We start from the raw sequence: 12,436 nt of genomic DNA, 5'->3' as shown, positions 1-12,436 counted from the left end.
AGGAAGTGGGAGAGGAAGGAGGACTGGATGACAGGCTGGCTGGCACTGCCTGCTACTGCCCGGGCCCTGCGCTAGCTGGGCACCCCGTCCACATGATCTCACCCACCCGCAGGGCTGTCTTCATCCCGAATCTCCAGCATGCACTGAAAGTCTCTTGGCTGCCAGCCACCTTTCTCTGAGCATCTCCAGGGAAACTCATAAGCAGATAAGGACATGGACAGAAATATGGCACAGTGAGTCCTGGGAGAAAGGCTTGCATAAAACACGAGGAGCTGGCCTAAAAGGGGAGGACACTCTGGAGGACAGAAGTGCAGGAAAACAGATGGGTGGGCGCAGGGATCTGGTGGCAGTTTCTGCTGCTGCACGGAACAGTGCGAGGCAGGAAGGGCGAGGGGTGGGTATAAAACCACAGAGGCTCTGCCATGGAGGGCCCGGCAAGCTGCTTAGTGAGCACGGGCTTCATCCGAAGCGCATGTCCTGGGCATCCAGCAGGCATTCCAGGAGAGTGACAGGACACCTCGGGCGGCTTTCTCGGGCAGCTTTGGAAAGCACATGTTGAAGGCATAGAATTGAAGGCAGGGAGGCCGATTAGAAGGTGGGATGAGATGAGAGACTTATCTAGGGCAAGAGAACTGGAGCTGGAAATGGGGGCAGATTCAAGAACTATTTTGGAGGAATAATCACCCCTCCGCCTGAGTGGTCCTTTTCAGATGTAAATCACATCACTCCCTGGCTAAATCCCTTCAGCTCTCCTAGGCCTCCAAGGCTCCCCCTGCTCGCCCCCACGCCCAATGCGACCCAATGCAATGTCCCTGCCCCAGGCCTCTTCAATGCCCTACCCTTCACACTTCGAATTTACCCCCTCCCCCCCAATGCTCCTCCCTCAGCTCTTCGTGGCGAGTTCCCTCTCCTCCTTAAGTCCCACTTCACAGGGACCTGCATGGAGACCTCATCTAACAGGACCTTCCTTGGTTACTGCATATTTTTAATTTGCTAATTTCCTCCATACCGCTTATCACAGTGTCTAATTATCTTAATTGTTTATAATAATTGTATTTTACCTGTTCTATTATCACTGCCCTGGCTGAATGCGTCAACGGGGTCTTGAATTATACGTATCATTAACAGTACTAGCACAGGGTGCTTGGTACATGGGCACTACTTCCCCCAAAGTGTGTGTGTGTGTGTGTGTGGGGGGGGGGGGGTAAGTAAATGAATGCTTGGATATAAAACTTAGAAGGTGAGTTAGAGGAAGAGCCAGAATTTGCAAGTGAGACTGATTCCAAATTCCACTTTTAGTCACCATCTGAAGTACCCCTGCCTTGTTTTATTATAATCCATTCATTCTTGCTGCAACGTAAGTGCTATAGGATAGATAACTCAGATAAAGACACTGACAAGACAAAACCAAACACAATGACTGAAAACATGTTTGACTGGCCTAAGAGATACTTATGTGCTGTGGAAGCATCCATCTATCTATCCATCTATCTATAAACCTATTATCATACACAGAAATATTTTACTTCTTACATGGTTAATCTGCAAATCTGATCATCATAAGGATATCCTCTTTCCCATTTATTTCTCAAAAAGTGCTTTAGAAAAGAGGTAAATAACCTTGATGCTAAAAAGTTAACTATTTTCATAATATGCTAAAGCATATTAATACACTAAAATATAGCATTTTAGCATAAATATTAATAAGTGGCATTTCTTAAATAAAACTAAAAGTCAGTCTTGTAAAAGCTTACTTTTCCCTTTTCTTCCTTTTTAAATTTTTTATACCATTTGTATCCTACTTTATGAAATATATGTAAATTCTCTAAAATTATTATTTTGCATGAATTAACAGAATGTTTACATATGTCTAGATCCCTCTATTCTAAATTTTTATGAAAGTTAGGTAGTGTTCTACAATATAAGCTAAGTAATAATAGATGAATTCAATTTTTCTATATTTTCCTTATGACAAGGAAACACATCTTTTCAGAAGCAACTTCCTGTCAGGAAATAATTGGGGAAGGGGCAGTATTAAAGGGGTAACTTTTATTTGGGTTCAATTCAATTTCAACCTCTTTTTTTTATGCCAGAAGTTCTGAAATTTTAGTGTTCTTGAGGAGCATCTGAATTTTTCTTAAAATAAACATTGCCAGATCCTGCCTTGTATGGTCTGGGGCCCAAATACGTACATTTAAAAAGCACCTCAGGAAATTATGGGCAGGGGTTACATTTTCTACATTTTTAGAGCTTTTCCAAAAATAAAAAATGGTATTTGGAAGAAAAGCTCTACTTTTAAGCTTATGGTTTCTAGTACTTTGCCATCCATTATCTCATTAACTTTCATAACAACAGAAACAGGAAAAAGCAGATACTGGCATCCCTGTGATAAAGCAAGACCCCAAGAGCCAAGGACAATGACTGTTCTTCCATATGTGGCCCCCCTAGGAGCTCATTCACAGCAAACGTCTGAGTGGCTGCTTCTGTGCGGCCACTATTCTGGGCAAAGAGAAGACAGAAACCTCTCCCTCGCAGAGATTATGTCCTGCAGGGAGAGGCAGACACAAGCAGCAGGCAAAGAAAGAAGTCAGTCCTGGAACCGATAGTAAGCCCAACGCAGTCTACTCAAAGGGGCCAGGAAGCGAAACACTGCATCTCAGAAAAATCATCAAATGGGCTTTCCAAACAAATGGGCTCTCCAGGGACTTTATAAAAACCGAAACGAAACACAACACCCCATTCCCTCAGGAGTCTAACTAATAGAGCTGTAAGCATGCTAAGCATTTCGCAAACAGCCATTTTTCAAATGTAGCAATGAAGTCTCGCTGTATGTACACAGCTAACCCCAATTCCCTCACGGCTGCCTCATCTGAAGCGCACAGTGCAGTGCGCAGCGCTCAGTCTGCTCTGCAGATGGCGCTGCAGGTCCAACAATGGTCTTGGGCTCATTGGTCTCTGTCACTGCCAGGCTCAGCCAAGAATCACCTTGGACGCTATGAAAACCACATTACCAAAAGCAGAAATCAGTCTGCAACGGCAGGACATGGTTCTAATTTATAATTTAATTAAAACTTTCCTTATAAAGCATTAGATCCCACAAAGGCTGAGCTGCTGAGATGATTCTGTTTCTCCTGCTGCCTGTTTGGTTTGCTGCCAGGGACAGTATGATATGTGTTCTTGAAGTGGATGAATGATTCATTGATAAACTGATACATAATAAACCTTTCCCGTGGGCTCTGGGTCTCACTCAGCCAAGAGAATGCTTTCCATGGCACTGGAATTTTCCTTCCTAGCCCAGGAAGTGAAGTGGCTTTCTGCAGGGAGGGAGGTTTAAAGTCTCGGAAGGTAAAGGACAGAGGGTTAAAGACGGGGGATTGTACAGCAGTCAACAGTCATGCCTCAGAGGGAGTCTGTCATCCTGACGGGAGCAAGGCCTGCTATAAGTCTGCTCCAGTGTAGAAGGAAGAGAAAGGTCAAGGCTTCTGGTCCTGAAACCCAGACTTTTACTTTGTACTGATGGACTGACTGATTAACCTTTAGCTGGGGCCCCTCACGGCTAATGCGGCTGTGGAAGGAGGGACAAAACAGTTCAAACTATGCCGTAGGTTCAGAGACTCCCTGAGCCCACACACTTGAATTACACTTGTTTTTTCCTGGCTCAAGTGCTAAGCTAGAAAACAAGTGTCAGTTGACCAGACATTCAACCACATGTTTCATGAGACATGCATCCATTTCCTCACAGGTAGATCCTGAAACATATAGGTGGGCGGCCAAGTCTGTCAATTAAGCATCATGGCCATCTGAGGGTAAAGAGGAAGTTTCTCAGTCAAGGGGGTTCTCTCGTCAATGAGATGCCTCCCACAGTCCTCACCCTCCTGCTGCTACTTGTGCCCTGTACTGAAGGAGATGCCTCGCTGAGCTCCAGTGATACCAGGCCACCTTTGCCGTCAGCAGGAGAGTCTCTCGTGCCCTGTTTCTGAGCCAGTCACTCAGTGCTGACAGGGGGGAGATGAGCTGTCCTCTGTCCCTTCCTTGGAGCTGTGTCCCTCATCCTGCCTGTGTGGCCAGCTGCGCGTCAGTGGAAGGCACAGTGAGGAAGGATGAGACTGTTTCAGATCCAGCAGCAGTGAGTGCGCTGGAATGGTGAGGAAACGGAATGACAATCTGGACAAAGGAGAGAGGAAGGACCTATCAGTCCTGATCCGCAGTGCCTCCAGCGGACCACAGTGATTTTATTTTTCAATGATCTCAGAGGGGAGGTATTGAAAGGAACCCAACAAGGACCCTAGGGCTCTCGGAATCATGACGGGCAACAGTCTGGATCAAGAAACCAACTAACTGTCAGAGCAATGACAGTGCTCCTCTCCCCTGTATCTCAGACCTCGGTGAACAGCCAGGTTTGTTTTAAAGAATTCGTCAAATGAGATATAAGGTCAGGGTATATTTGACAGTAATTTCAGTTACTCTAGTATCACTCGCAACATATTTTAATTAAAAAATTTTAAGCATAACTTTTTGGTGATTCCTTGACTCAACACTAATCAGCCTGTGCATTCACAATCAGTAGTTCTAACGGGGAGCCGAGAGGATTACGCCCTTCTGCCCTCCAGCCCCAGGGGGCACTGTAGGCTACGGATATAAATACGCTCAAGCATAGCAGCTGCTTTTCCCTCCTTTCCTGTCTTTCCCAGGCAAGTATTTGTTGTCAAGCATTCTGTTAATCCGTGTTGTAACAAAACCCTCAGAAAAAAAAGAACTTTATATACAGGATATACAAAGTTATATGGAAAAAATCATAATTATAGACTGAATGTGAAAAGGGGCAAAGGAATAAATCATAGTATAAATTTGTAAATTAAAAAAAGGAACAACCTTAACACCTTGCTGGCCAGTTACGAGTATACATGTTTCGGTGTCCAAACATTGCTGACCAGTTATGAGATAACTCATGTCTGCACTTACCTTAATTTAAGTAATTTTAAACACCTTGCTGACCGTTGTGACAGAAAAGTAGCCAGCCACACAGGCGAGATCTGGCTCAAAACAGCCGGTCAGCAAGTTAATATGACAGCAGAATGAGCTTACTAGAACTAAATAGTGATGATTAAAAATCATCACATCACAACACCCCTAAATTGGTGGTGGGGGAGAGGGATGGATGGACATTTGGGGGGAGGTGGTTACCTCACTGAACAAGCATTTGTTCTCTGAAATGAAAATCACTTGATGGCATATAATCTACTTTCAGTTGTTTCCAGGAAAACAAGTGAATATGTTTACTCCAGATGAAAGCGTAACTGCCTCTACTGCAATCACAAAGAGAACTAATCTATTGGCCCAGTGACAAGCATGCAAATCAACCTTCTCTTTCCTCTCTCTCTTTCTATTACTTCTTTTTCTTTCTGCTCTTTCCCTCCTTTCTTCCTTCTTTCCCCTTTCTCTCTGCCTCCCTCCTTCCACCCTCCATGGATCTATGTACCCATAAATGGGTACACATGTGCGAGGGCTGCGAGCCCCTCCATGGACGCTAACCATTTTTTGGTTACCGTCCTGGGGAAGGTGTTATATATGACCTGCCCTCTAGCTGAGAGCAGCAGCAGGGGCTTCTAAAGAAACAGCAAGAGCCCCGTATGAGGAGTAGCCTTCTAACCACTAATGCTACTAATAAACATAAACAGATGTTCCCTTCTACAGAATCTTCCCATTTTCTGTCCTATGTTCTATTATCCAAAATAGTGCTTTTCCAAACTTGATATTTTAGTGCTTCTCACCTCACAAACATGGTGTAAAGTTAGGGGTCATAAAACACAAGTACAGTGAACAGGACCACCTAGACTGTTTTCAAGGAGCTACCTGAGCATCCCTGGGGAGTTCCTGGGTTTTGTGGTATGAAAATCAACAAAGGAAACCTCACTTAAAATGGAGTCGGGGAGCCCTGGAGGGGAACTGCACAAGCTCCTTGCAGCTGCAGCACCACCAGGAGGGTGAGAATTCCTCTGACAAGAGAACATCGTATATGTAGGAATTTCACCTCCTGCTTTACACAGAAGGAAGCTTGCTCCCTCTCAGAGACGACGCTCTACCCACCACCCACAGCCAACAAGAAGCCACCACAACCTCCAACTCTTTGGCTTCTCCAGTGAACTTTTGATCAAAACCACCCTCCCCAATTTCCTCCTCAGGCCTCATGAAAGCTGGCCTCTCTGTCACTTCGGACGCGTCCATGGTTCACCACAGGTTCCTCATCCTGAGCTGCAATTCTCTGCTATTCCTGCATAAACTCACTTGGCTGATACCACAACTGGCTGTTTTATTGGTGAGGTTGGCGGGTATGAAGAACAGAGGTGAGAGGCTCAGCGTTCCCATGTGGTCCTGTTATAGGAACATGAACTACAGCAGCCTTATGTTAGTGGTCCACCCCTCTGCCAGTCACAGTCATCACGCGCGGGGCCCAGTGTGAGCAGGAGCGTCAACACAGCAGAAGGCAGCTTGGCTTCAATGCAGCCCTGCTTAACCTTGACTGCCCGGGCCACACCTGGAAAGCTTAAAATATAAAAATAAAAATAAAAACGGCATCAGGGCCATACCCGAGACCAATGAAATCAGGCCCTCCATGTGGGGGACAAAAGCATCAGTACATTTTATAGCACCCAGGTGATTCCAGTGCTTGACCAGGGCTGATACCTGTATTTGTTTCAAAAATAGATGCAGAAGTAGCAAAGAAAAAGACAAAACCCCTGGCCTGCAGGCTAATTTATCGGAAAACGATAAAGTGACTAATTCTCTGCAAAATTCTCTTCAAGTGTGTCTGATGATCTCTCTCAAGCAGTCCTGCAAATTCCCAGGTGAAGGTTTATTTTTCCTTTAGGTCGGAGGTGGTTCATGAGTGGTTAAGTGCATGGGTTTTGAAAGCCGATGGACAGAGAGCTATCCCAGCTTAAAGGCTTGGTGACTCCAGGCAACAAAGTTAGTATCTCTATACCTCAGTTTCCCCACCTGTTAAATGGCCCTCCACAGAGACAATTCACATAAAGCACTCAAAAAAGTTTCTGACCCATAAGGAAACACTCCATATTTGCTTGGTATTTATTAACTATTATTTCTTGCAGGAAAAAATAAAGCAAGGTCATAATTAAAGTTAGAAATATATGTACAATGTTATGAATTTATTTCAGTGACTTTAATACAAGCTATGTGATAAGTCACTATATGGGATAGAATCTCTATTACACTTACTTCAAACAAAAGGATTGCTTATCTACCTTTATGCTTTAAGGTTCTAGGTAAAAAAAATTTTTTTAAAGATTTTCTATTGATTTTTAGAGAGAGAGAGGAATGGAGAGGGAGAGAGAAAGAGAAACACTGATCGGTTTCCTCCTGCACATTCCCTACTGGGGATCGAGCCTGCAACCTGGGCATGTGCCCTGACTGGGAACTGTTATACCCAGTTTTCGTGAGATTAATTCACAGAGATCAAATTGAGTGTTCAGAATTTATTAAGCCAGCAGCTACGAGGGGCTCATGCCTTAAACAGACTCGCAGCCCCGAACAGTCTTCACGGGGAGAATTTAAAGGCAAAACTGCATCTTGGTTGGCATGAAGAGGGGTGGGGACCTAGCAAAGCAATGTACAGAAGCTGAAGCAAGCATTGTTTAATCGTTATGGTTGGCTATTTTCTGGCACTAGCTTATGACTGTGTGTTCCTAGCTTGTAACTGTTCAGGGCTATAGAACTGGGTTGACAGATTAAAAATGAGGGTTACATGCTTCAGAACTGAACTGGGAACCTTTCAGTGCATGGGATGATGCCCATCCTACTGAGTCACACTGTCCAGGGGTTCTAGGTAAAATTTTGGTTGAACAAAGAGTTCTGCACTTTAAGAAATATGTTTAAAATCTTTGCGTTAACATAATTTACCCTTACTGTACGGATTTAAAGTACACCATTAGAAATATTCGGGGCAATGACATGTTCTTTTCTGAGGCCTCTCTGGTTATGTCAATTAGAGGGATGCCTTCTATGAACATGGGTAAGGCTAGATGGCTGAGTTCTTGGCTTCCAGGTGGTTTACAAAGCATTTTGCTTGGTTCTGTATTTAGGAGACTTTGCCGATAGGGATAATGATACTGATAAGACAGTTCTTGGCTGAGTCTTCAGGAACTCCTTAAGATTTTAATATTTGGGGAAAACGTCTGATACTCAGTTCTGGTGGGAACATCCTATTCCAGCTGTCCATCATGATCACAATGGAGAGGGAAGTATAATTTATTATTGTTATTACATTGGCTGGTGATTGGAAACACATCACCGATATACAAATTAGAGGCTCTCATTCTAAGTCATTATCAGCCAATTTCAGAGTTGTTAACATGATTAAAACTATGAACACATTAGCTGATTCACACTCACAAATCAAAGTTTGATTAGATAATACTACATGCCAATATGTATGACATTCAAATTTCCTAACGGCTTTTTCGTACACAAACTCTGATAAAAATTTTTCATAATGTATGCAGAGCTAGGGAGAGGGAATGAATGAATGATTGATGGGTTTTTCCTTATAAACCTTATTAAAGGTCCTGATTTTCTGGTTGATCTCCAACTGCCTGAGCTCAGAATTAGGAATTCTAGTTTTGATTACGGCTCATGTATGCTAGGTTAGAAAAACATCTCACAGAGATATTAAAAAAGCAAGTTAATCTCCATGAACATACCAGTGATGGAATAATACTTCATCAAGAAAGTCCCTGACGATTCTGCTTTTCAATTTATTATAAGATATGTGCTTTTAAAGAAGCATCAAGTTAGTTCCTACATAAGTACTTATTAAATATATTCACCATCCGCAGTTAATATTTGAATTCTACTGATAAGTATAATCCTTCTACCAAGAGCAGCAGGGAGCTGAAAACACAGTAGCGGGGATGGGTGTAGTTGTGGGCTTGTTACTGATTTTCTAATCTCTAAAGGACTTCATTTGTGGTATACCTGGTCATTTAAATCACATCATTGTTTGACCAGAGATTCTTAGGTCATCTGGTTGGGTCACAGCAACAGGACAGAAAAATTCCAGAAATAGAATTTGTCCCTTTTCAAAAGGAGAAGAGACACTTGCACGCCCCCCCCCCCCCCCCCCCGGCCCCCTGGAAAGAACCAAGTGATTTGACAAGCCCTATGCGTGGAGGAAGAGTCTCCTTTCATAAGCAGACATGGAAGTTGAACTTGTCATTTTAAAGGTCAATGGTACCTATTGGAAAAGACTATAATATACTTAATGTAGATATCTTTCAAAATGTCACTCAATAGATCTTACCCTTTAGAATGAGTGAGAAATGCCTCTTGCAGTGTTTACTCAGATAATTGACATAAGGGTCAAGCATAATCTGATTTTTAGAAAGGAAAAAAAATCTATATACTGTGTCTTCTCCCCCCCAAAATCTATTTATTGTGTCTTTCCCTAATCCAACCCATGCAATGATTTTAGAGTCATCCTGTTAAACACAAAGGTGATCACTTCTCTCTACTGTTTAAAATGTTTCCCCACTGACCATAGAGAAAATTCAAACTTCTGCTTACAGTACACAAAGCCATCAATTCATGATCTGATCAACCTATGTTTCTGGCAATGCCTCTCATCTTCCCACCATGTCTCATTTTCCCACCACCTCTACCGAATTCGTTGGCCACATAAATATCCCTTAGATCTATTGTGACATGATGTGGTCTTGCAAATGCTGCACCATCTTCCTAGAATGCACTACTGTTTCTTTTATAGTTGCTCCAAAAGATTTCTCTTCAAAGGTTATTTGTAATTTTAACACATCACAGCTTTCCAAGAGAAAAAATTTAGCATACAAATAATGAGTCTTTGACATCAAAGGAAATATTCAATTATCTATGGATATATGCTCTTATACATATGTTACAAATTATTTAAACCATGTGTGAAAAAGTATGTTTTCCCAAAGTTAAAAAATAAGCAACAAAAAACTTATCTGATGTGATTCATAGCCCACAGGCAAAATAGAAATGACTGATAACAGACATGGAAATAGACAATAATATCAGGTGTAGAACAGACTTAATCTTTTTCCAAGTCTGGCAAGTCAAGTTGATGCATTTCATATCCCTGCTCTCCTGGTTTTATGGTTCTTGGCAACTCTGTGGATTATTTTTGTTCTCAGGCAGGGCTACCAAACCCTTTTCTAAGCTGCATCCATTCCGTAGCTCATCTCAGTTCCAGCTCTAGCTCTGCGGCGAAGCTCTCCTTCACTGCCTCAGCATCGAAAATGGACCGCTGCCATCAAAGAAAGCTACCCTAGCAACCAGTGTGTGGGGCAAACAGTAGTTTCCCTAAATCCCTCCCTTTAAAACACCAGGTAGAACACAGCCTCGAATATTACAGTCCTTTGGCTGGAGTTTGCTTCTGCTTTTGCTACCTCTGCCTCCTCTTCCTGGGACTTTCTCCTTTATTCAATTACAGAACCATAAAATTTGTTTGCTTATACAAGGACATAAAACACCGGGATTTTCATATCTGTGGTTCCATAATAAAAACTAAAAGATCTGATGAACTGGAAATAACTGAGTAATAATTCTGATATATATTCTAAATAGACCCTACAGTCTACAATTGAGTAGATTGATTCTTAGAACTTAAACTGTCGTACCACACAGCATCAAAGAGGTGGGTAAGTCTCTGTATGCATTTTAGGGGGAAGGTTGACAAGTTTCAAACTTTCAAGAAGTTTCTGCAAAATTATGTCAGCCTCTCCACAGCTCTTTCCTAACAATTTCATCAGAATCACTTTTCATTCCCTCTGGGATCCATCTGTCCTCTGATAAAGTTATCACCCGCTTTTCCAAATCAATGAAACCAATCTGCACTTTGACTGGAATCTCCTGTCTTATAATCTAAATTACTTTAAAAACAACTTAGAAAGGCAGAAGATTCTGGGGTTTGCTCTAATCAAAGGTGTAAGGTGCAGAGCCAGGAGAGAGTAATACTTGAGGACGCACACAGAGGAAACCAGTCTGCACCTTTTCAGCACATTCCCCTCTCAGGAGCTTCATGGGTATTTAAATGAATTCATTCATTTTCTGCAATTTGCTCTTTAAGAGCTTAAGTGGCCATTGGCTGTTGCTTATTTCAGGATTCTATGTCCTTGTTCTCTTGAGTAACCAACTTATAATTTGAGTGCTCCAGGTGTATTTATGCTCCCAAACTATTTTAAATTACTCATTAGGAAATCCAATTTCCTGTTTATAAGACTCAGAAGTGATTTTCCACTGTTAATTTTTTCTTACTAGGCTCTAGGCCTGTATTCACAGCTGAATTTTAGTCCTAAATTTATTATGGGCTCCATGACAGTCAACATTTTAGAATGTCATTAATATAAGGATCACAGATAGTCACCTGACATGGCCTACCCTTGGATTCTCTTAAAACTGACATTTGGGGTAACCATAAAAGTCATCACCATCATAATATCTACGACTTACTACACTCTGTGCTAAGAATTGTGTACACACCATCTCATTCAATCCTTTTGACAGTCCTATGACATGGTTATTGTTTTCTCTATCACTACTTATATTTTATTTATTTTTTAAAAAATATCTTTTTATTACCCTAGCCGGTAATAAGACAAAAAATCAACAGGGAAACACAGGCCTTAAATGACTCACTAGATCTAATGGATTTAATTGACATTTACAGAACATTTCATCCCAAAGCAGCAGAGTACACATTCTTCTCAAGTGCACATGGAACATTCTCAAAAACAGGGCACATGTTAGGGCACAAGGCAAATCTCTACAAATTCAAGAAGACTGAAATCATATCAAGCATCTTGGATCACAATGCCATGAAACTAGAAATCAACCACTATAAAAAAACTCAAAAATATTCAAACACATGGAAGTTAAATAGCATGCTATTAAACAATGAATGGGTTACCAATGAGATCAAGGAAGAAATCAAACACTTCATGGAAAGAAATGAAAATGAAGAGACAACAACCCCATATTTATGGGACACAGCGAAAGCAGTCCTGAGAGGAAAATTCATAGCATTACAGGCCTATCTCAAGAAACAAGAAAAAGATCTAATGAACCATCTAACACAACAACTAAAAGAATCAGAAAGAGAACAGCAAGAAAAGCCCCGAGGAAGTAGAAGGAAGGAAATAATAAAGATCAGAGCAGAAATTAATGACATAGAGACTAAAAAAATAATACAAAATATCAATGAAACCAAGGGCTGGTTCTTTGAAAAGAAGTAAGATTGATGCACCTTTAGCCATACTCACTAAGAAACAAAGAGAGATGACCCAAATAAATAAAATCAGAAATGAAAGAGGCGATATAACCACCGACCCAACAGAAATACGAAGGATTGTAAGAAAATACTATGAGCAACCATATGCCAACA

The 12,436-nt window shown here is 41.8% G+C and overlaps 1 protein-coding gene across 4 annotated transcripts in view; it reads right to left on the bottom strand.

The window, feature by feature from the left end:
- TPK1 (thiamin pyrophosphokinase 1) overlaps window positions 1-12,436 on the bottom strand; it is a 183,805-nt gene that overhangs the window by 33,874 nt on the left and 137,495 nt on the right. The gene's annotated exons all lie outside the window — the stretch shown is intronic.

This window comes from Miniopterus natalensis, chromosome 10 (assembly GCF_054644295.1).
Source record: "Miniopterus natalensis isolate mMinNat1 chromosome 10, mMinNat1.hap1, whole genome shotgun sequence".
Taxonomy (NCBI): Eukaryota; Metazoa; Chordata; class Mammalia; order Chiroptera; family Miniopteridae; genus Miniopterus; species Miniopterus natalensis.
Note: the sequence above shows the minus strand (reverse complement) of the source record. Positions and strands in the feature narration are given on the sequence as shown.